This window comes from Pipistrellus kuhlii, unplaced genomic scaffold, assembly GCF_014108245.1.
Source record: "Pipistrellus kuhlii isolate mPipKuh1 unplaced genomic scaffold, mPipKuh1.p scaffold_m20_p_18, whole genome shotgun sequence".
Taxonomy (NCBI): domain Eukaryota; kingdom Metazoa; phylum Chordata; class Mammalia; order Chiroptera; family Vespertilionidae; genus Pipistrellus; species Pipistrellus kuhlii.
Window position 1 is genome coordinate 25988199 of NW_023425493.1, and position 25808 is coordinate 26014006.

Genomic DNA, 25808 nt, shown 5'->3' on the forward strand with positions numbered 1-25808 from the left:
TCTCCCCTGGCTGTACACCCTCCCTTCTGCCTTTCCATCTCTTGCAGCCTTCAGGTACACCTGGCTTTCCCCAACCAGGTCTGCGATCGGTCCCTTGAGGCACAGGGAGTTCTCAGGGCAGGAGAGGGGTGAATCCGGTGCTGACTGTGGTGATGCCAGTTTGTGTGGCACTTCCGGCCCTCCCACACAATCGCCCCCTTGTCCCTCATCTGTCTGCCCACACAAAGACTCCATTCTCTGGGGGCCCTGAGCTCGTCTCTGCCTTCTTTCTTCTCTCCCCAGCCAGTCCCCTCCCAGCTTCTCCAGCACCTCCACGGGGATGACAGCGTGCTCCCCAATAGTTGGTGTTGGTGGCCCTCATGCCATCTTGGGAGCCCTGGCAGTTATCCTGGGCCTCCTTGGTTGCTCCAGCTGGAGGGAGTGCTGTTCCAACCAGGGTCTCAGTCTGGGGGCAGTGCCAGGAAGATTGGGATGGGATCAAGGGGCTCACTGCATGTGGGCATCCGAGAGACGGGCATCGTCTTTCTAATCCCTTTGGCCTACTTGGAGTTCTCCCTTTCTTTCCTGTCTAATGAAATAGATACAGAAACAACTCCAAACAGATGCAAAACTAAAGGCCAGAGGGAATTAGCCAACAAAACAGAAAGGCCTTAGGGAAGGAGGGTGTGAGTGTCAGTGGAGGAAATAATTTACTGGAGCCTTTCCATTCCTCGGGGTGAGATCAGTGGATAAAAAGTGCTACTTCTGAATGCTGGGACCTTCACGCCAGGGGACCCTTCACCATCCTGTCTTGAGCACAGGAGGAAAGTGGGGGCTTAGGAACTGCATCTGTTTTGCCAGGGAGGAGGAGATGCCTTCTTCAGAGGGGACCTTCATGTCACCCCGGGTTCTGATCAGACCTCATTCTCCAAAATCAACCTCTCCCTGTATCATCCTCAGGGACCTTCTGCAATGGAGCCACTGCCTTCCTGAAACTACAAGTTTCTGTTGAGTGTAATGTGCCTAGTAATATGCTTCACCAACTGACACTGGGAAGATTTTTAGGGCTCAGTCCCTACTTTATTTTTTATTTTTTAAAATATATTTTATTGATTTTCCACAAAGAGGAAAGGAGAGGGATAGAGAGCTAGAAACGTCAATGAGAGAGAAACATCAACCAGCTGCCTCCTGTACACCCTCTACTGGGGATGTGCCCGCAACCAAGGTACATGCCCTTGACTGGAATCGAACCTGGAACCTTTCAGTCCGAGACCGACGCTCTATCCACTGAGCCAAACCGGTTTCGGCTCAGTCCCTACTTTAATAGTCGGCACAACCTTACTGGTCTAGAGGGCCTCTTGGTTCACAAACAATAATGCCAATCAACCCTGCCTCCAGCTTCTGGTTCTCATTTTGGGGCTTCCTTTTAGAGGTCCACAGTCAGATGTGCAGAACTATAGAATTCTTTATCCACAGAATATCTGAGAATTCCAGGAATAAAGTAATCATCATGGCATCTGATAGCTTCTCTGTCCTTGGCTTCAGGAACTGTGTGAGGAGAAGGACATGCACATATAACCTGGCCCAATTTCTCTTCCCAGACTATTTTGTTGTTGTTGCTGTTAGTCCTCACCCGAAGATATTTTTCCATTGCCTTTTAGGGAGAGTAGGAAATAGAGGGAAAGACAGAGAGAAACACCGATGTGAGAGAAACACATCCATTGGTTGCCTCTGGCACGAGCTCCAACCAGGGGCCAGGCCAGGGAGAAGCCTGCTACCAAGATACGTGATTTTGGCTAAAATCGAACCCCAGACCTTTTGGTCCGTAGGCCACATTCTGTCTATCCACAGCCAAACTGGCTGGGTTATCATCCTAGACTTTGAAATTTATAGGCTCGAGTATGAAAAATTGTAGTTAAATTTTTATCTCTGCCACTTACTAATTTTATTACATCTGATAAGTTACTTAACTGCTATACCTCAGTTTTTCCTCATCTGCAAATTGAGGAGGTTGTTTAAAGATTAATTATGTAGCCAAAACCGATTTGGCTCAGTGGATAGAGCATTGGCCTGCAGACTGAAAGGTCCCAGGTTCAATTCCAGTCAAGGGCATGTACTTTGGTTGTGGGCACATCCCCAATAGGGGGTGTGCAAGAGGCAGCAGATTGATGTTTCTCTCTCATCGATGTTTCTAACTCTCTATCCCTCTTCCTTCCTCTCTGTAAAAAGTCAATAAAATATATTTTAAAAAAAGATTAATTATGTAGTCCATATGAAATTAATAAATGTTAGCTTCAAAAAAGAAAATGAACAGAGACTGCATAGGGCAAAGGTCATGTTCGTTACAACAGTGGCCTCACTTACTTGTCTTCCTTGGAACTTGATTATTCAGATTGAAAGTCCCCCCTCCATGGCCTGATTTTTAATTTTGTTAGAAGGCATTTTCTTAGGGCTCACTAGTATCTTCTTTGGGCTGGTATCCACTAATATATTTCTTATGTCTCCTCACAGTCCTTGAAGAATGGCCCTTCAGATACAGAGAATGCATTGGACTGGTCATGGTTTAGGCGAGTTAGGGAAGAGGACTATACCTTCCATGAGGGCAATTACCCTATGAACTCGGTACTCTTATCAGTCATTCCCATTTTTACAGACAGGGAAACTAAGGCATCCTGATATATAAAAAGCCAGGGGCCATCATGACCAAAACAAATGAATGGACTACCGAACATGGGCTGTGTGAGGCAACAAGGGTGGCAGGGGGGTTAAGTGAGGGATGACCAAACGACTGAACAGCAGGCTACGTGGAGTGACCCGGCCAGCGGGGGCGGGGGGAAGGGAGGATGGGGAGGCAGTTGGGGGTAACCAGGCTGGCAGGCAGGTGAGCAGTTAGGAATCAGTGGTCCTGGATTGTAAGAGGGATGTCCAACTGCCAGTTATCTCTTGAGGGTCCCTGATTGGAGAGGGTGCAGGCTGGGCTGAGGGTTGCCCCTGTGTGCACAGATTTCATGCACTGGGCCTCTAGTCCTATATAATAAAGAGCTAAAATGGAAATGGTCGTCACACTCTTGTGCCCTTGCCCTGGGGCAGGGACCTGAGGCTGCACCCCCTGCCCTGTGGGGCTTGATGGGGGTGGGGCCTGTTGAGTCTGGGTCTCCTGTGATTTCAAGGTGCATGCATGTGGGTGGGGACTTGACTCTGGGTCCTGTGGTGTGCTCCAGACTCTGACAGGAGGAAGATTTTCATATACATTTTACTAATTTTCTTTCATCTCTGACACTTGTATTATAGGGCAGGTAGCAATATTAAAATATTTCCTCTAATTCCCTTTTAATGTGCAGAATTTCATGTACTGGGCCACTAGTAGAGAATATAAATTAACTTGCTCCCAAATCACACAACTGGTAAGAGGTACAAAGATCCAAGCCCAGGTAGTCTAACTCCAGAGACCATGTTCTTTTTTGTCCTTTTTTTTTTTTTTAAATGTATTTTATTGACTTTTTACAGAGGAAGGGAGAGGGATAGAGAGTTAGAAGCACCGATGAGAGAGAAACATCTATCAGCTGCCTCCTGCACACCCCCTACTGGGGATGTGCCTGCAACCAAGGTACATGCCCTTGACCGGATTCGAACCTGGGTCATTTCAGCCTGCAGGCCGATGCTTTAGCCACTGAGTCAAACCAGTTCCAGAGACCATGTTCTTTACCTGGACACTATACTAGAATGAAACAAGGTTTTTCTTACCCACCTAAAATAAGAATCGGGGCATGCCTCTGTGTGTGTGTGTGTGTGTGTGTGTGTGTGTGTGTGTGTGTGTGTGTTCAGGGTTCTTCTTTAGTGTGTGGCCACACCCTTCATTAGTTTAATTTCCAGTGCAGAGCACTACTTCTAAATGATTTGAAGAACATGTTCTAGTGCTTCTGGAATCAGCTGTTTCTGGGCTCAAAGCATTGCATGGTCACTAATTAGCTGTTTGGTCTTTGCAAGTTAACTTAACCTCTCAGAGCCTGTTTTTTTTTTTTTTAATCTACCTGTATTCAAATTTCAGCTCTGCCACTTAGCATTTTTAACTTTGTACCTCCTTTTTCCTCACCTGTAAAATGAGGATAATTACTCCACAGTTGCGAGCAGTAAGATAACCCATATAAAGCTCTTGATAATACATGTATAGCTCAGTCTCTTTCCCAAAACGTCAGCTATTATAATTCCATCAACACATTCTGATACTTGTTGCTTATCACTGAGGTGCTCAAGAAATGCTAAAGTTTAGGTGGGTCTGACAGCTCCTGGGAATAGCAAGAGGAGTTGGGCCTTGAGTTGATTAGAGGGAGTGGGATAAGAAGGCTGTTTCCTTCACTGTGAACCTAACCAGACAAGATCCCGAGAGAAGGAGCTAGGAGGGCTCTGCACACCCTAATTTCTCAGCAATTTGGCTAGTTGCTTTTTTTTTTTTTTTTTTTTTTCCTGCTGCCATGGTTTAGTCACGACAAGACCATGCTGGGGTACGATGAAGACTAGGAAGTTCAAGGCCTTTGGCAGACGGAGACAGGCCACGCCCCAAATGGAAAGCAAGGCCTAAGCGCCTAAAGCTACTTCTTTCGTGAAATTTCATGGATTTTTCTCGGGATGAAACACCACCTAACGCAGAGCCCAGCGCCGTTCGCCAGTTTCCATCTTTAGAATTTGAAGAATGAGATCTAGCCAAAGGGGAATCCCGGTTTTGGGATACTGGGGTACGGCGGCTGCCTGGGGACCAAAACGTCTCCAAGGTAAAGTTGCAGCCTGAAGCGATTTTTTGACCCCCGACACTTAATGGACTGCTGAAGACCCGGATGTGTCTGGGACTGGTCGAGGTGCCCATTAACGCGCCCCCGCTAGACCATCCCCCTCCTCCGTTTAGAATTGGGTTTCAGGTACGCCAATCATCACTTCGCCAGCCACTCACTCTTCAAGGGTGGGGTGTAGTCCCGGCATCCCCTCTCTTATTGGTAGGGCCTAGAAGAAGAGGGCGGGGAGGCCGGCTTAGGCTGCCCAATGGGCGTCGTGGCGTGTGGGTAAGGCGGGGCCGAGGCGCTTGGCAGCTGCCCAATCAGCGTCCTTGTTTGTGTGGTGCCGCCGCCGCCGGTGCAGCCGCCGCCGCCGCCGCTGCCCCCGTCTGTACCGCAGTGTCTGCTCCGCCCGCCCGCCCCGGTCCGGCCCGCCCCCCTCTCCCACCTCCGTCCTTCGTCCCGTCGGCAGGGTACGGGACCCCCTGTGCCGTCGCCTCTTCCTTTTTCGACGCCGCCGCCGCCGCCTGAAGAGGCGAGCTAGCTGGGAGTTACACCGCCACCGCCAGGTGAGGAGCTCCGGCCTAGGCCAGCCTGGCCGCCCGCCCGCCCGGGGGCGGTGAGGAGGGAGGAAGGGAGGGAGGGAGGCTGGGAGGAGGCGGTGGTGGCGGCGGCGGAGGTGGGGGAAGGGAAAGGTGGAGGGGTGGGGGAGGGGAAGCGCCCGCGAGCCGACGCCCGCCCGCGCGCCCCCGCCTGGCGTCCCCCTCCCCCCACCCCGGCACCGCGCGCCCCCGCATCACGCTCCCCCTTCACCTCATCCCCTCCCCCCCGCTCTGTGCGCGCGCCCCGGCCTTTCACTTCGGCCTCGCGCGCCCTCGGCTCCCTTCATTCCTTCTCCTTTTACTCTTTCTCCCCTCCCTCGCGCCCCGTTTCCCCCGCCATCCCCGCTTTCAGTCACTGCCTCATGCCCGCCATGCTCCCCTTCTTTCCTCTCTACGCGCCCCCCTCTTTTAACTTTCCACCCCCTCCCCCCAGCGGTGCCCCCAGGGTGCGGGGGCCGCTCCCTGCTTTCAGTCTGCTGTTTGGTGGCGGTTGGGACAGATGGGGGGGATTCTGAAGGGTAAAGGAAGCACGAGGTAATTATCTTTATTTAGGTGAAGGAATCGGGAGCGCTGAACCCGACCCCTTCTTTATTTCGTCGTCGTCGTCCGCGGTCCCCCCGTGGCTCTCCCCTTAGGAAAAGGGAATTGTCTCTCAGTTTGGGTGGACACTTACCTTCTGTAGCGTCTAAGCCACCCCTGTCCTCAGCTGGGCTCCTGGGACACACCGGATCCGTATCCCAGCTCATTGCCTGAGGGTCTGTGTGGAATGAGAACTTAGCCTCCCCTAACCAGTCCGGGGCTTAGAGTACTTTTTGCTTCCCTGCTCTCAGTTACACCGAGGAGCTGGCCGCTCCTGGGAGTGCCAGGGTTTGGGTGCCACTCGCTGGCCCGGGACCTTTCTCCCCTCGTAAAGGTACGGGTAGCTTCTTTGCACTCTTTCCCAGCATCAACTTCCTCCCAGACACACTAGCTGTTGGCTCGTAGGACCGGCACTGAGTTAGAGATGGAGGCATTGTGGTGGGTGGGTGGGTGACTAACTACCAACCTTTTCTGCTTCTGTCATCTGGAGAACCCGGTAGCCTCGCAAGAGCAGTTTTCTCATTTCTGATCAATAATTATTCGAAGCCCTTTTGTGTGAAACGGAGCTGGGAGATCATTTTAGCAAAGCAAAAAAGCAGGCTGCAACAGAGATTTGGACTTTTCAGCAGCGGGAATAAAAGCAGGTTCAGCAGACGTGTGTTGGAGAAGAGCTGATGTTTTTGAGTTTTGGAAACACGTTTCTCTCTAAAAATTTATTTTTACAAAATGTGATACAAAAATGCAAAGAAATGTTTCTCCAGTCCCCCTTTCAATGCAGATGAACTTCTGATTGTTTTCTGGCAGCAACATGGTGTCCATATGTTGTCTATGTGTTTGAGATTAACCCACTTGGGAGTTTAATGGTAACTTTGTTGTGTGTTTTTCTTTTTCTTTGATACACTGACTCTTGAAAGTCTGATAACCACTTGGATTCATATTCATTTATGATAAGAATGCTAAAGTAGCATTTCTGTTGGTACTTGATTGGGAGGGAGGCAACTTCTGAAGGTGCTACTGAGGAGATTGATATATTGTGAGGGAAGACTCACACCTGTTGGCAATGATGCTGTGCTTTTTGGGTGACTGATATCCCAGTCTCTGACTGTTTTGGGATGGGCTCAGTTAAGGATAGTTTTTTCTTGGGCTTCTTGAGCAGATAGGTTGTATGAATAAGGAGTTATTTAATGGAGTACTGATCTGGTAGTACTGTCTTCTGTTTTTAGAAAAATGTAGTTTTTAGTCTAGTGGCAGTGATAGTCATCTTGGTAAAGACTGAGGAAGAAAAGTATTAATGAGCAGATATTAGAAGGCTGGGCCTGTGTGTGGGCTGAGTGACCCAGTTTGAGAAGAAGTGAAGCTTAAGGACTTTTGTCCCGCCTATTCCTTATTTAAGAACACTTTCCATGAGGTGAGAGTGATTTGTAGCTGACAGCAGCATCCATCTTTGTTTTATGACACTGTGGTTTGCTTCCCCTGACTGTGGGTGATGTCTGTTAACTTCCTGTTTAGAGGCAGTCGGAATAGGGTCTGAATAGAGGCTGCATTCAAACACGAATCTAGGAACAATGTTAACCAGGTTCCCTGATCAGCCCTTCACATTTAAGTTCTAGTAGAAACTCTTTTGCTGTGTTTAGCATAAGGCCACAGGGAGGTGGGGAGGAAGATGTGAGAAATTTGTTCTGAATCTGATAGTCTTAAAGTGTATTAAAAAACCTGTGTATTGTCCTCTCCCTTTTGGGAGGCAAATGTCCCCATTCGGTCCCTGTGTTCCCCATCCCCAAACCCTCCTTTTTTTTTCCTTCGGGATGGACCTGGTTAACAGGTTGGGTTTTGGTTAGAGAACAGCAGTGTGAAGAAGGGTCAGTGTGTCAGTAATAGTATCCTAGTCATATTCTGGGATCAGCTTCATACTTGCCTTAAGCAGTAGTATATATGGAAACAGGCCTCTTGTTTTAATTGACTGATTTTTTTCTTCTTTGCACACCCACCAAACTGGAGGTTCATGTGTAGAGGAACAGTATCTGTGCTGTCCTGGTTTCTAGATTGGGGAGTATATTCCTTATTAGCCACCCATTGGGAGTCATATTGACAAGCAGCCCGTCTGCACTCAACTCGGAATGTTCATTTTGTTTGGCTCATTGAGGAAAACCAAACCAGCTTTGGTTGATTAAAACAAATGCTATAGACATTGTGAGATTTGAACTATAACGGATCCAGGGACTTTCTTTTCCAGATCCTTTGCAGTACTTAAAGAGTCCTGAATCAGTACATATCAAGGCACAATAGACGGGCATTTTCTGAGGCCATTTGGAGGGAAAGAAAAAGGAAAAAAAAAAAAAAAAGATATGAACCCAGATTGACTATAAATCTAGTCCTGGCCTAAAGCTGTCCACCTCTTGCTCAGAAGAAAAAAAAAAGCAACCTATCAGACAGTGCCACACAAAGTTGCAGTTCGCCTGCATTGGCTAAGCTGAGAAAAAAAATAACATATAAGGCAGTTCAATTTCTGTCGAAAAGGACTGGCTTTTTGCGGGGAGGGGAGAGCTTCTGTTAGCCATATTATTCGTTTTATTCTTGGTAATTCCTCTGATGCTTTTTCTGTAGGTCACTGGTTGGGGATTTCAGTGGCTCTAAGTTCCGTAAAGCAGAGAAGCTCTTACATTTGTGTACTAATGATGAAAATCTCTGAAGAGTAGATCTAATTTGAAATGCTCCCACCTCATGTTCCGTCTTTTACCTTCTATCTTATGGATATGTGAAATATTCCTGTGCAGTTTGAAGTTCATCCAGTAGGAAAGGATTGAACCAGTGCCATTAAGGGCTTAACCTGTTTCATATACCTTATAGATGGTGTCTCCCTCAAAAATCCTCTATTTTTTTGCTATTGCCTTCTTAAGTTGCTATCACCTGGCAAGAAACTATCAAGAGTTTTGGGTGATAGTACTAACAGTAATAGAGGAATAAGCATATATTTTGTTGCTTTTGAGGTATGAAGTGGTCATATCCCGGATCTCAAAGAGTCATTAGTAATTGCAAAAGCTTCTTTGACAACATAATTGTTATTAATACTAACCAGTGAACTATTAAGGGAAATGACAATACTTCCTGAGCCATTCTCTGGTTGCTTTTCACATCTGGCTAGTATACATTTTTAAAATAATTGCAGGTTACTGTTATTTGAACCTGAAAGTCATGCTTTAAGGCTTCTGATCAAAGCTTTTTTTAAATTTTGTCTCATTTGGGTGGAAGGTGGGATTTGTAATATAAATATAGGCTGCAATGTTAGTAGGATTTAAGTTAGATATTAGGATTAATAAATTCCCATTATGGTTGTAAGGGAGTAGAAATATTAACTGGAGACCTTGTGGTCTCTTACCTAGAAGGTACCGTATTTTTCGGACCATAAGACACACTTTTTCCCCCCCAGAAGTGGGGGGAAAAAGTCCCTGCGTCTTATGGTCCAAATATAGCCTACACATATACTTTAAAAAAAAAGTTTTTTTACTTGCCCGGTTCTGTGTGGTCTCTGTGTGCTTGCCCGGCTCTAAAATGGTTCTAAATGCTGCTGTTCACTTTACGGGGTTGATTACATGTGTTTATGACTGTGATGTTGGGTTTTAATGCACATAAAATATTTTAGGACACTATTTGTTTCAGAATCTTTTTTTCTTCATTTCCCTTCTCTAAAAACTGGTGCGTCTTATGGTCCGGTGCGTCTTATGGTCCGAAAAATACGGTATGTATAAAATTAGCTTTTTGAGAGTATTTAAATTTACACTTCGTGGGAGGCAGGTTGTGAGCTGATAAGTGGCTAATAGTAGAACACAGATGTAGAGAGTTTAGAAATATTGGTTCAAATCCTAGCTGCTTTGCCACTTATTAGCTACTAGTATATAACTTTTCTAAATCACAGTCCAAAATATCTCCATCACTTAGTATATGACTTTTGATAAGTCTCATCTTTGTATTCTCATTTCTGTCAGAGTAAAAGCCAGTCCTTATAGTAGCTTATAAGGTCTTACATGATCTGCCTGCCCTCCTCACTCCTTCTCTTTTGATTATCATCCTCCCTCTTTGTTCACTCCATTCAAGCCACATTGACTTACTCTTTAAATACAGGGGTGGGGAAAAGTAAGTTTATAGTTGTATGTGAAACAATTTATTCTTGTATTATTTATTAATTGTTGTACTGTTTATTCGCATTACAATTGTAAACCGACTTTTGTTTACCCCTGTATATCACCCATTGGTTTTTTTTTCTAAACCTTCACCCGAGAATATGTTTTTTATTGTATATGTGTGGGTTTTTTGTTGTTTTTTAGTGAGAGTAAGGGAGAGGGAAAGAGAGAAACATCAATTGGTTGTTTCTCCTACCTGCCCTGACCCTGATTGTGTGAGATTGAACCCCCAACCTGAGTATGTGCCCTGACCAGGAAGTGGACTCAAGACACTTTAGTGCACAGGATGTTGCTCTAACCGAGCCACACTACATTGGCCAGGCTCAGCCACATTCTTTATCTTAGGACTTTTGCCCTAGCTATTCCCTCCAGTGAGAAATAGCAAGTTTTTCCCAGAGATAATACAATTGAACAATTTTCTAACTTCAAGTCTTTGCTTACTAGTAAATGACACTTTTTCAATGAGACCTTATCCTACCACTTTAAAATTGTACCTTTAGCCCTAGCCAGTTTGTCCCATTGGCCTATGGATGGAAGGGTCTAGGGCAGTGATCGGCAAACTGTGGCTTTCGAGCCACGGTTTGCTGCTCTGTTGACTAATAAGTTTGCCGACCACTGGTCTAGGATTTCCTTCTGGTCAAGAGCACATACCTTGGTTGCAGGCTGGATCTCCAGCCCCAGTCAGGGTGCATGTCAGAGGCAACTAGTCCATGTGTCTCACACCAATGTTTCACTTTCTCTGTTTCTCCCCCATTCCTTCCACTCTCTCTAAAAATTAATGGAAAAATATCCTCAGGTGAGGGTTAACAACAAATTATTCTTTCTACTACCACCCCATTACTCCTAATCCTTCCTTACTCTGTTTCCTTTTTCATTGCACTTACAATATTATAACATACTGATTTGGTTTTTGGGTGCTTTCTAATATATAAGGTCTATGAAGGCATGGATTTATTTTGTTTTGTGTAATACCTAGTACAGTATCAGACATACAGTTAATACTCAAGTATTTGTTGATCAGATAGGAATAAAATTTTTCCTAATCTCATGTATGTTTACCTCATGTTTGTTTATAACAAAAGTATGAAGTGTGATAAGCTTAATATGAGATAAAAATAATGATTTTAAAATAATTGCCTTCCCATTAAAATGGTAAATAATACTTGGTTACTGAAAAAATATCTTCATATATATAAATATTATTACATCTCTTCTAAACTCCAGTTTTTTTTGTTTTGTTTTGTTTTTTTAAATATATATTTTATCGATTTTTTTGCAGAAGGAAGGGAGAGAGATAGAGCGCTAGAAACGTCAATGAGAGAGAAACATCGACCAGCTGCCTCTTGCACACCCCGTACCGTGGATGTGCCCGCAACCAAAGTACATGCCCTTGACTGGAATCGAACCTGGGACCTTTCAGTCCACAGACCAACGCTCTACCACTGAGCCAAACCGGTTTCGGCTAAACTTCAGTTCTTTTATTCCAGTTGTCTATTGTGTGCTGGACATATTCATCTCTATTCCATTGGTGCCTCAAACAACATTTCTATCATCTGTTTCCCTTCTATGACTCATTGAATCACCTAAGCCAAAAATGTGAGCACTGTTGTCAATTCTTTCTCATCCATTCCTTTTAAATTTTTTTCATTCCTTTTTTTTTTTTTTTTAATCCATTACTTTTTTAATACTTCTGAATCTATCTTTTTCTGTATTTCCATTGCTGGTCTTGACACCTACAATACTTATTTGAAACATTGCCATGATCTCTTATAGGTCCCTGCTTTTTAGTCTTATTCTTTTTTATTTTTAAACTAGAGGCCCAGTGCATGAAATTCGTGCATGGGTAGGGTTCCTAGGCCTGGCCAACAATTAGGGCTGATTGGGGTCTTCTTTTCTTGGCTGCCAGCTGGGGTTTTCCTTCTTCTGTGCTGCCCCCTGGTGGTCAGCACACTACTATAATGAGTGGTTGAACTCATGAGGGGACAATTTGCATATTAGCCTTTTATTATATAGGATTTTTTTTTACAATTCCCACCTGAGGATATGTTTTATTAATTTCAGAGAGAGAGAGGAACATTGATTGTTTACCTCCCATTTACACCCTGACCAAGGATGGAACCTGCAACATAGATAAGTGCCCTAATTGGAAATTGAACCCACAGCTTTTTGGTGTATGGATGACCCTCCAACTAAATGAGCCACCCGACCAGGACATTCTTATTCTAAACTCTCAATCATAATTGTCTTCACAATGGCCTAACACAGAGACCTCATTATTCAGCATCCCCTTCACAAAAGTATTCAGTATTTTCCAATCAGTTAAAGGTAAAATGTAAACCTCACCTAGTTTTTAAGGCCATTTATAATTTTGGCTTTTGCTGTAGCCTTACTTTTCTCCCATACAGTTTATATGTGGGCAAATAACAGTTCTTTTAGTTCCCAGATCAACTTCCAAATTTCATTTCAAATGCTGCTTTCTCTGGAAAGCCTTCTCTGAAATGCCTAAAGAGACTTAGAAATGCTTTCTTCTTGGATCTCACTCTAATTTATAAATATTTTTATCTCCCCTTAGTGATCTATAAACATCCTGAAAGAATATATATATATATATATATATATATATATATATATATATATATATATATATATTTATGTATGTATTTTTTTTTTTTACTATTGTGTCTCCAGTGCCTAGCATGGTGCCTGTCACCTAAAGATATTTTAAAATGAATAATTCCATGGTTTGAAAAAATGCTCCATTTAGAAGCTGCTCTTTTTGTAATGTTCTGGAGGCAGAAGAACAAAGTTGGAGTTTTAGTTCTACCATTTATCATTTGTGTGACCTTGGTTGAGTCATTTGAAGTCTCCAAGCCATGGTTTCCTCAGATTAGAAATGAGGATCAATAGCTGCTTTATCTGATTCACTAGGTTTCTGTGTCAGTCATATAAAGGTGCTTTATAAACTGTAAAACCCTGTACAATTGTTAATTATTATGAGCTGATACAAGCTGAGCTTTCTTACAACCCATTTTTCCTCATTGATAATGAGGCCCTTTCTATCAACAAGCCATAAATACTCTTCTACAAAATGTTCTCATGTTCCCTTTTTCTTTTTTAAAAATTTTGATTACATATATATAGAGAAACATTGATTTGTTGTTCTACTTATGCATTCATTGGTTGTTCCTTATACTAATTGTATCGGTTAATAATGCAGATTTTGTAATCAAAGGAAACAATTTCAAGAGAAACATCAAAAGTGCTTTATTCAAAGTAATGTCCATTGCTAACTATACATTTTCCCCATCTTTCAGGTAATTTGTGGATACCATCCCAATAAAACTTTCCTTGTTTTGAGGCAAACCATTCAGAGACCCAATTTTCCACTTCTTCGTACATTTTGAAGTGCTGCTCAGAAAGTGCATGTGCCATCAATCAGAACAAGTTGTAATCTGAAAGAACAAGTGGTCTGGTGAATAAGTGGGTGGGTTAATATTTCCCAGGCAAGATCTTTTAATGTGTCTTTAACTGGTTTTGACAGGTGTGATGGTGCGTCATTACTAAGCAAAATTACTTTGCCGTGTATTTTGGCACATTCCGGTTGTTTCATGATCAAAGCGTGGTTCATATTGATTATTTGTTGTTGGTAGCCATCAGTATTAATGGTTTCACCTGGTTTTAGAAGCTCATAATACACTACACCTTCCTGATCCCACCAAATGCAGAGCATTGTCTTCTTTCTGAAGCAATTTGGCCTTGCAGTCGATGTTGATGGTTGCCCTGGATCAACCCATGATTTTATGCGTTTGGGATTCTCAGAATGAATTTACTTTTCATCACCAGTTACAATTTGATGCAAAAAAGACTTGTACCATTGAAGCAACAGTTTACTGATGACTTTTCGGTTTTCCATTTGGCTTTCATTCAGTTGAAGTGGCACCCATTTTCCTTCCTTAAAATCTTTCCCATTGCTGAGCAATGTTTAATCTTTCTGCAAGTTGTTTTTGAGTTTGACATGTATCTTCAGTGATGCTTGTAATTATTGGTCTTCATACTTTTTCGGTTGACCTGGACATTTTTGTTTTTCACATCGAAATCATCACTTTTAAAGTGTATAAACCAACATTCACAAGTATCTTGAGATGGAGCATGTTCACCATAAGCTTCCCGAAGTATTCAGCAGCACTTTTCTTCAAAATAAAGTAATGAATTAAAACTTTCCGCAAATGTTCTTTTTTTTGGCACAAAATTTGACTTTAAAAAAATACATATTTTATTGATTTTTTTACAGAGAGCAAGGGAGAGGGATAGAGAATTAGAAATATATGATGAGAGAGAAACATTGATTAGCTACCTCCTGCACACCTCCTACTGGGGGTGTGCCCACAACCAAGGTACATGCCCTTGACTGGAACCAAACATAGGACCTTTCTGTCCGCAGGCCGACGCTCTATCCGCTGCGCAAAACCGGTTAGTAACGGCTGAAATTTGACATTTTTATTTATTTATTTATTTATTTATTTAAAAATATATTTTATTGATTTTATACAGAGAGGAAGGGAGAGAGACAGAGAGTTAGAAACATCGATGAGAGAGTCATCGATCAGCTTCCTCTTGCACACCCCCTACTGGGGATATGCCCGCAACCAAGGTACATGCCCTTGACCGGAATCGAACCCGGGACCCTTCAGTCCCCAAGCTGACGCTTTATCCATTGAGCCAAACCGGTCCCGGCATGAAATTTGACATTTTTAAGCGTAAAAATATCTTATGATTTTAATACCTTCAGAAAATTTGACATGAAGTTTTGAAGCTTGTTGTCAATACAACAAAATAGCATACATATCAAATCGAATCTGTGTCAACATGTGTGTAACACCATCTATTGAAAAATCTCCATTATTAACTGGTATGCTTAGTATATGCCCTATCTGGGGATCAAACCTGCAGCCTTGGCATTTTGGGATGATGTAATCAATTGAGCTCCCCAGCCAGGGCATCATTTTTATCAATAGGTATAGTATACTTCTGTATATCATCTTAAGTTTGGCAAATTTAAAGGCTTTTTCTATATCCCCATGGATAAAAAGGTTGCAAAATCCTGAGAAGTTACACTTCTCATGGAGTTTCTCAGTCATTTTATATTTTTTTCTCAGATTTAAAAGAAATTTGCATTTTTGCAACTTTTGAACTTAAAAGGAATTTGAAAAATGGAACTGCAGCACAACTAGCGTGGCTATGTGGTTGAGCCTTGACTTATGAACTAGGAGGTCACAGTTCGATTCCTACTCAGGGCACATGGCCAGATTGTGGGCTATGAGGTCCAGCCCAGATTGTGGTTTGATCCCTATTGCGGGGTGTGCAGGAAGCAGTCCATTAATGATTCTCTCTCATCATTGATGTTTCTACTTATAGTTCCCTCTCTTTCTTCTCTGAAATCAATTAAAAAGTAACTATAAACTGATTTGTTAAACTTTTTTTTGCATAAGGCTTTTTACTATTTTAATTTAAAAAAATATATATATTTTATTGATTTTGTACAGAGAGGAAGGGAGAGAGAGGGTTAGAAACATCAATGAGAGAGAGTCATCAATCAGTTGCCTCTTGCACACCCCCTACTGGGGATGTGCCTGCAACCAAGGTACATGCCCTTGACTGGAATCGAACTCGGGTCCCTTCAGTCCCCAAGCCGACGCTCTATCCATTGAGCTAACCCGGTTTCGGCTATTTTAATTCTTATAGTAATTCTGTGAGGGAGATTTTTTTTACTGATGAGAAAACTCAATTTGGGGAAGTTGTCATTTTGCTGGAATCTCACATAATAAAAGTGGTGAATGCAACATTATTTGAACAACTCTGATTCCAAAAGTTGTGATCTTACCATATTCCTATAATTTTTATAGGCTTTTGTTTTGACTTTTTTATTTTTAATATTTTTATTGATTTTTTTACAGAGAGGAAGGGAGAGGGATAGAGAGCTAGAAACATTGCTGAGCAAGAAACATCAACCAGCTGCCTTTTGCACACCCCCTACTGGGGATGTGCCTGCAACCAATGTACATGCCCTTGACTGGAATCAAACCTGGGACCTTTCAGTCCGCAGACCGACACTCTATCCACTGAGCCAAACCATTTCGGCTGTTTTGCCTTTTTATTTATTATTTATTATTAAAAAATATATATATTTTATTGATTTTTCACAGAGAGGAAGAGGGATAGAGAGTTAGAAACATCGATGAGAGAGAATCATCGATCAGCTGCCTCTTGCAGACCCCCTCCTGGGGATGTGCCCGCAACCAAGGTAAATGCCCTTGCCTGGAATCGAACCTGGGACCTTTCAGTCCGCAGGCCGACGTTCTATCCACTGAGTCAAACCGGTCCCGGCTGCCTTTTTATTTTTTAAAATATTTTTGATTGATTTCAGAGAGGCGGAGAGAGAGAGAGAGAGAAACATCAGTGAGAGAGAATCATTGGTTGTCTGCCTCCTGCCTATTGGGGATCAAGCTTGAAACCCTGATATGTGCCCTGACCAGGAACTGAACTGTGACCTCCTGGTTCATATGTCGATTCTCAACTTCTGAACCACACTGGCTGGGCTATTGTACCTTTAAAAAAAAAAAAAAAGCAACAGCAAAACCTATGATAATTCTCAGTATTAAAAGATTTTATGTAAAAAAAGTTATATGATCAAATAGGTTTAGAAAAATTCTGCATTAAATTAAGGTAGATTTCGCCGAAACCGGTTTGGCTCAGTGGTAGAGCATCGGTCTGCGGACTGAAAGGTCCCAGGTTCAATTCCGGTCAAGGGCTTGTACATTGGTTGTGGGCACATCCCCGGTGGGGGGTATTCAAGAGGCAGCTGGTCGATGTTTCTCTCTCATCGACGTTTCTAGCTCTCTATCTCTCTCCCTTCCTCTCTGTAAAAAAATCAAAATATATTAAAAAAAATTAAGGTAGATTTCATTTTAATTTTAATTTTGTTTTTTGTTAATATTCACCCAAGGATATTTTTTCCCATTTATTTGTAGAGAGTATGTGGTGGGGAGAAACATCCATGTGAGACACATAGATTGGTTGTCTCCCGAATGTGTCCTGACCAGGGCTGGGGATTGAATTTGCAACCCAGTTACATGCCCTTAACTGGTGTGTGGGCCCATGCTGTTAACCACTGAGCAGGGCTTAAATAGGTTTTTATTGATTTGAGAGAGGGGGGGGGGGGAGAATATGAAGAAACATCTATAAATTGCCTCCTGCACACCCCCTACTGGGGATTGAGCCAATAACTCAGGCATGTTCCCTGACCAGGAACTGAACATATGACCTCTTACTGCCTGGGACTGTGCTCAACCCACTGAGCCACATCACCTAGAGCAAGGCAGATTTCATTTTTTAAATTGATTAGAGAGAGAAGCATTGTTTTGTTTTTCCACTTATGCATTTATTAATTGGTTGATTCTTGCATGTGCCCTAACCAGAGATTGAAACTACAACCATGACATATCAAGACAATACTCTAACCAACTGATACTGTCCAGAGCTCAGATTTTTTTTTTTTATCATATGACTTCCCATAACCTTGCATTGTACATAGGGAGTGGTAAAAGAATGGCTAAAAAAAAAAAAAGAGAGAGAGAGAGAGAGAGAGAGAGCGCTTCTCAAAATTATTTGAACACCAAAGAACATCTTACAGTGATCTGAATGCTTTGAGAATACTGTACTTCGATATTGTGCTTCCCTGTAGTTCCTCTGTGGAGTGAATTTTTTAATGAGTTGCAACTTTGGAATGAGGGAATTGATTGTTTTTGTTTGTTGGTTTTCCAGAGAAATAGTATGGTGACATTAGGCTAGATTTTTTTTTTAGAAACTTCATAGGTGTGGAGGCTGCATTCCCCAGCCCCCAACCCCCTGAAACTTTTAAGATAAGTGGCACAGTTCATCTCACTTGGCCCGACCTTCATTGAATTTCTAGGTGGGTCACTGTAACTGAGCTGCTGGCCCCGCCTTCTTTCATCTAACATGCTAGAAACAGGAGAGTAAGGTTTCAGCTTTGTGAGTGAGCAGAAGCCCATGAGCCAGGAGCAAGAAACCTTTCTTTCTGTAAAGATGGTCATATCACAGTAAGAAATTTATAAAGCCCATCATTCTTTTTCTTCAGTGAGACATGCAGATAGACCTGGGGATCAGAGGAGAGAAGATTGATACCGTTTATTTTTCAGTTTTTTTAAAGGTGGTATGTTGATCTTTAAAACAAAACAAAACTGAGAAATTTGTTCTATATCTTTTAATTGCATTAAAGGATACCTGAATGGTGTTCACTCCTGAAATCCATACTTTTAGTTTGAGCTACCCGTGAAAAATATTGAAAACATTTCCCTAATAGGATAACATTTTTTTGGAGGGAGGGACAGTTTTCTAATCACTATTTAACATTTAAAAATATTTTTATTGATTTCAGACAGGAAGGGAGAGGGAGAGAGATAGAAACATCAGTGATGAGAGAGAACCATTGGTTGGCTGCCTTTTGCATGCCCCCCACTGGAGTTCGAGCTCACAACCCAGGCATGTGTCCTTGACTAGAATCAAACCTCAGTTCGCAGGCCCACACACTATCCATTGAGTCAAACCAGCCAGGGCTTCTATTTACCCTGTTTCCCCGAAAATAAGACAGTATCTTATATTAATTTTCAGGGGATGTGTTATTTTTCCATGAAGAAGTATATGGTACACATTTATTGTTAAATAAAAATAAAGGAAATTTATTACCTGTATAAGGTAAGGTAAATTAATTTTCATTCTGAGACAGAGCCTGGGGGGCCTTATTTTCGGAAGATGTCTTATTTTCGGGGAAACACTGGTAACATTTATATGGCTAGATTGATGTGTTGCTATAAAAGAGATTAAAACAGTTGGTCATGTGTATTGCTACTGCCCAGGATAGGTTGGCTAGAAGAGCCTATAAGTTCTATGAAAATTTGATGTGTGAATATCATCACACTCTTTTTATGTACTAGAGTTGGCTTATTATAAGTGCCCATGAATAAATTAATGCTACTTTGATGCCATTCTTTTTTTTTTAATTTTTTAAAAAATATTTTCATTTCAGAGAGGAATGGAGAGGGGGAGAGAGAGAGAGAGAGAGAGAGAGAGAGAGAAACATTTATGATGAGAGAGAATCATTGATTGGCTGTTTCTTGCATGCCCTTACTGGGGATCAAGCCTGCAACCCGGGCATGTGCCCTTGATTGGAATCGAACCCAGGACCTTTCCATCTGCAGGTCGATGATCTATCCACTGAACCAAACCAGCCAGGGTTCTGATGCCATTCTTTTTTTCATTTTGTAATTCAGGTAGTAAATAATGCTCAGTTTCTCAGCTGAGTGCATTGTGAATTTGAAAGTTTTGCTTTTATAGAGTATTTCTTGAAATATATATTTTTATTGATTTTAGAAAGGAAGGAGAAGAGATAGAGATGTAGAAACATCAGTGATAAGATAGAATCATTGATCAGCTGTCCCCCCTGGGGTTAGAGCCAATAATCTGGTCATGTGCCCTAATCGGGAATTGAACTGTGACCTCCTGGTTCATAGCTTTTAGAGTATTTAAATCCAGACCACATGAATGGAAACTAGAAAATGGGTCTCTTATTGCACTAAGATCCAATTCTAAGTTTTCATTAGCCTGCATTTTTAATTCTTCACTTTCTTCTTAGCTATTTTACATTTGAATTCTATATAATGCATTAATATTGAACTGGATGTTTTCAGGGAATGTGGGTAACTGGAAAAGGACCTTTTATAGGTGTATTTTGCAGAGAACAGAAGCATCTTTAAAAAAACTAGTGCATCTTTAAGAACCTTGAGAATTCAAAGGAATAAGATGTTTTTAGCCTAAATAATGGTGAACAATTTCTTTGAGATCTAATGGACTTCTGTATATCATAAGTACCATCGGTTGTGAATTGTTTTGATTGTTGCATGATTTTATATTACCAAGGCCTTGATGTCTGGCTGGTATTAAATTGTAACTTCCCCAATTTTGTCAAATACAGAGTGATATATATCACAAAAGAGTATAACCAAAGTTAGAATCTGGACAGTCTTCATTTACAAATTAAACCTTCTATTCTGGCTGGCTGAATACCTGATCATATTCATAGAAATAAAATACAATATGATATAGTTGTACTAAAAAACCCACACACACTTAAAAGTGTCACTAGATGTGTAATTTTTGTGTTGTCTTCTGGGTTCAGTTGGGTTGAGGGTGTGAAAAGGACTGTGCAAGGCGTACTGTTATAGTGCAGAGAGTTATTAGAGGACAGTGAGATTTTTATCCATGGTATAGCTTTATGAATTAACTGAAGAAACCTTTGAAAATTAGCATTTTAATTTTGTTGTTAATGGGGTTGTTTAGCATATCTTCCATGTGCTGTCTAGACTACCACATTAGTTTTTGCTAGTTATTCATTTTTAAAAGATACTTTTATTGATTTCAGAGAGGAAGAGAGGGGGGGAGAGAGAGAGAGAAACATCAGTGATGACAGAGAATCATTGATTGGCTGCCTCCTACATGCCCCGGGCATGTGCCTTGACTGGGAATTGAACCATGACCTCCTGGTATGTAGATCAACACTCAGCCACTAAGCCACTCTGGAAAAAAAAAAAAAAATATATGATTTCGCCAGAACCGGTTTGGTTCAGTGGATAGAATATCGGCCTGCGGACTGAAAGGTCCCAGGTTCGATTCCAGTCAAGGGCATGTACCTTGGTTGTGGGCACATCTCCAGTAGGGGGTGTGCAGGAGGTAGCTGGTCAATGATTCTCATTGATGTTTCTAGCTCTCTGTCCCTCTCCCTTCCTCTCTGTGAAAAATCAATAAAATATATTTAAAAAAATGATTTTATAGATTTTTTTTTAAAGAACTATTATTTTTATTGATTTCAGAAAGGATGAGAGAGAGGGAGCAAGAGATAAAGACATAATGATGAGAATCATTGATCAGCTGTTCCTGCACTCCCCCACTGGGGATCGATCAAGCCTGTAATCCAGGCATGTGTCTGACTAGGAATCAAGTCCTGACCGGGAATCAAACCCTTAAAAAAATAAAACCATCCTAATTGGCATGAAATGGTACCTCATTGTGTGGTTTTTGCCGAAACCGGTTTGGCTCAATGGATAGAGCATCGGCTTGGGGACTGAAGGGTCCGGGGTTCGATTCCGGTCAAGGGCATGTACCTTGGTTGTGGGCATATCCCCAGTAGGGGGTGTGCAAGAGGCAGCTGATCGATGACACTCTCTCATTGATGTTTCTAACTCTCTACCTTCCTCTCTGTAAAAAATCAATAAAATATATTAAAAAAAAAAAAAGAAATGGTACCTCATTGTGGTTTTTATTTGCATTTCTCTAATGATTAGGGCTATGTTGAGGATTTTTTCATACACTTCTTGGTCATTTGTATATTTTCTTTAGAGAAATGGCTATTCAAGTTTTTGCCCATATTTTAACTGAGTTATTTTTGTTGAGTGGTAGGAGTTCTTGCTTTAGTCTGAATATTAATCCTTTATGAGATAAAGATTTTTTAATATCTTCTCCCATTTGGTGGGTTACTTTTTTATTCTGTTGACTGTTCTTTGACATATAAAAGTTTTTAACTTCGATAAGTTAGAGTTTAATTTTTCTTGCATTGCTTGTGTTTTGGTATTCAAAAAATTGCTTCCAAATTCATTGTAATGAAGCTTTTATAGTATTAGTTATTACATTTATGTCTTTGATCCATTTTGGTTAATTTTGTATATAATGTAAAGTAAGGGTCCAATTTCATTCTTTTGTTTGTGGATATCCAGTTTTTCTAGCACCATTTATTAAAAAGACATTCTTTTCTCCATTGAGTGATCTTAGTACTCTTGTTGGAACTCATTTGATCATATATGTTGGGTTTATTTCTGAGAGCTCTGTTTCATTGGTCTATATGTTGATCTTTATGCCATTACTGTACTGTTTTGGCTAAGTTTGGGAATTTTTAGTTCTTTTAAGATTGTGTTGGCTATTTGAAATCCCTTAAGATGCAATGTGAATTTTAGGCTGGATTTTTCAATACTTTTTAAATATTGGATGTATTAAACTAAACTGAATGTGATTACATTATGACAGCTGGTTCCTGTCATAGAACTTTAATTTCACTTGGTTTCTTGGATCACAGTGCTTTTCTTTTTCTTTTTTTTCTAAATATATTTTATTGATTTTTTACAGAGAGGAAGGGAGAGGGATAGAGAGTTAGAAACATCAGTGAGAGAGAAACATCAAACAGCAGCCTCTTGCACACCCCCTACTGGGGATGTGCCCACAACCAAGGTACATGCCCTTGACCAGAATCGAACTTGGGACCCTTCAGTCCACAGACCGACTCTATCCACTGAGTCAAACTGGTTAGGCAGTACTTTTCTTTATGGTATTATAATCAAGGTTATACCAAATAACTTTGCTTTTATATTGTTACTAGAGACCTGGTGCTGAGGGAGTGTGTTCCTCAGCCTAGCCTGCACCCTCTCTCAATCTGGGACTGCTGCTCCTAACCACTCACCTGCCAGCCTGATAGCCCCCTAATTGCTTCCCTGCCGGCCTGATTGACTCCTAACTACTCCCCTGTCGGCATAATTGTCCCCAACTGCTCCCCTGCCGCCCGATCGCCCCCAAATACCTTCCCATGTGGGGCTTAGGAGAGTGGGGGACTCTGGCAGGATGAATCGGGGCTGAGGGGACTGGGTATTTCCATCTTGTGGCTGTGGGGTGCTGCCATCTTGTGAGGGCATGACAGAAAATTAGCATATACCCTCTTTAATGGCTGTGGGCGCCACCATCTTGTGAGGGTGTGATGGGCAATTAGCATATTCCCTCTCTATTAGGTAGGATTATTGGAAAATCAAGTTTGGTTCAAATTTTTTAAGAAAAATCAAAATATACATCAGAAAGTTTCTCATAATTGTTTCTCACCAGCCAAGTTTTAAACCCTGTCATTGTTATTCCTTTTTTTTTTTTTTGCATTTATTTATTTATTTTTTAAATCAATCTTTTTTTTTTTAAATATATTTTATTGATTTTGTACAGAGAGGAAGGGAGAGAGATAGAGAGTTAGAAACATCAATGAGAGAGAGAGTCATCGATCAGCTGCCTCTTGCACACCCCCTACTGGGGATATGCCCGCAACCAAGGTACATGCCCTTGACCGGATTCGAACCCGGGACCCTTCAGTCCCCAAGCCGACGCTCTATCCATTGAGCCAAACCAGTCCCGGCAATCTTTTTTTTTTTTTTAAATATATTTTATTGATTTTATACAGAGAGGAAGGGAGAGAGAGTTAGAAACATCAATGAGAGTGTCATCGATCAGCTGCCTCTTGCACACCCCCTACTGGAGATATGCCCACAACCAAGGTACATGCCCTTGACCGGGATCAAACCCGGGACCCTTCAGTCCCCAAGCCGATGCTCTATCCATTGAGCCAAACCGGTCCCGGCTCTTTCTCTCCCCCCCCCCCCCCCTCGTCCTGGCTTTTAAATCAATCTTTATTGTTCATATTATTACAAAGGTTCCTCATTTCTTCCCCCCTCCACCAGGTTCTCACCCCACCCTCTGCCCTTTCCCCACCCCCCATTGTCATTACCCATAGGTGCACAGTTTATGTTCAGTTTCTTCCCGCATCCACCACTCCCCTTTTCCCCCCGAGAATTGTCAGACCACTCCTCTCCCGTATCTCTGATTCTATTATAATCAACAGTTAACATTGTTCATCAGGTTTTTTAATTTCCTTGTTTTTTAATTAATAAACTTTTATATTTTTAAGAATAAATTTTTAAAATCTAATAATTTTAAACCTTGTTTTTTCTGCCCTGGGAACTGAGAAGCAAACTTGTTTACATGTAAACTTGCCCTTAGGCTATCAAAAGGCGTAGCCATTCAAATGTAAATGAACACATTGTTTAAAGATAGCTGCTGGCTGGAATTAGATTACCTGTTTTGGGTGGGATGTTATTCCTTTTTTTAATTTCGGTTTGTATGTGTGTGGATTTATTTCTAGTCTTCTTTTTACATAAAAGCATTGTTTCCCACATCATGCTGTTTTCTATCCTATATAATAAAAGGCTAATATGCAATTCAACCAAACATCAGAATAACCTGTCACTATGATGCACTCTGACCACCAAGGGGCAGAGGCTCAACACAGGAGCTGCCCCCTGGTGGTCAGTATACTTCTGCAGGGGGAGCGCCACTCAGCCAAAAGTCCTGAGCCAGGCTCAAAGCTGGTGAGCACAGCTGTGGTTGCGGGAGCCTCTCATGCCTCTGTGGCAGTCGGACATCCCTTGAGGGCTCCTGGACTACAAGAAGGCACAGGGTGGGTCCCAAGTGCACAAATTTTATGCACAGGGTCTCTAGTTTAATAATAAAGGAGATTTTGTTTTTTCAACTCTGTGCATAGAGAATTTACTTGTTCTTTAAATAAAAGTTTTAAGGGTAAAATTTTTTTTATAGATATAAGAATTTCATTGCGCCCAGTTGGTGTAGCTCAGTGGTTGAGTGTCGACCTATGATCAGGAGGTCATGGTTCAATTCTGGTCAGGGTACATGTCCAGGTTGTGGTCTTGATCCCCATTGGGGGTTGTGCAAGAGATAGCAGATCAGTGATTCTTATCATTGATGTATCTCACTCTTCCTCTCTGAAATCAATAAAAATATATTTAAAACAAGAAAAAAATTCATTGAAAAGTATTTGGGTTTATCGCTGTGTACCTTTCCTGTTGCTTATAAGTCTTGCCCTTTAAAGACTTATATCCATTATTCTCTTAGTGAACATTGAATAACATTTGAATACTATTAGGCTAATCAACTTGTCTGTTTTGTAGTTTCATCTGTAGTTGTAAATTCAAAATTATGTCAGAAAATCCAAGGCTCTGATCAGTGATATGGGGTTATTTTTCTAATTCCTGGATTATAGAGCCTAGGTGGTTTTGTCTATCATAGAAAGGTTCAGTGTAGGAAAATGATAGTTCTTATGATAAAGAGAAATTTTTATTAGATAGGATTATTGATTTCAGAGAGGGAGAAAGAGATAGAAACGTTAGTGATGAGAGAGAATCATTGATCGGCTGCCTTCTGCACACTCGCCTACTGGGGTTTGAGCCCACAACCTGGGCATGTACCCTTGACTGGAATTGAACCTGGGACCCTTCAGTTCACAGGCTGATGCTCTATCCACTGAGCCAAACTGTTTTCAGCTGTATAATATTTTTTATTGTTGTCAGTGTATGCTTAATTTCTGGTTGGTCCTTTTTCATATCCTCAAGGGTCTCACTAAATTTATCAGCGGTTTCTAGAAAGTTCTTGAAAAATCATAATAACTCTGGTTTTAAACACTATATCCAGTCATTTGCTTTCCTCCATTTCTTTCATTCATGTTTCTTTGTCTCTGCATTTTGGCTGCTTCCCTGAATTGATAGAGTGGCTTTGTGTGCTAGGTGTCCTATAGGACCCAGTGGCTTAGCCTCCCCAGTTACCTGAGGTAGACACTCTTTGTACAGCCCTTTGTGGGCTGTGTGCACAGCCTTGTTGTAGTTAAGCCTTGATTGTTGTTGGTACACTGGGAGGAATTGACCTCCAGGCCAAATTGGCTATGAGGAACAGCTGTGTCTATGATGGGAGAACTTCTGTGC

The 25808-nt window shown here is 41.7% G+C and overlaps 1 protein-coding gene across 4 annotated transcripts in view; it reads left to right on the forward strand.

The window, feature by feature from the left end:
- The first annotated feature begins 5075 nt into the window (after window positions 1–5075).
- GATAD2B (GATA zinc finger domain containing 2B) overlaps window positions 5076–25808 on the forward strand; it is a 66374-nt gene continuing 45641 nt past the window's right edge. For 2 of the 4 annotated variants that reach the window (XM_036441727.2, XM_036441729.2), the window contains exon 1: window positions 5128–5314. The gene's annotated coding sequence lies outside the window, so the exon portion shown is untranslated. Of the gene's footprint in view, window positions 5315–25808 lie in introns of all 4 variants that reach the window. The other 2 variants (XM_036441726.2, XM_036441728.2) reach the window with 2 other exon arrangements.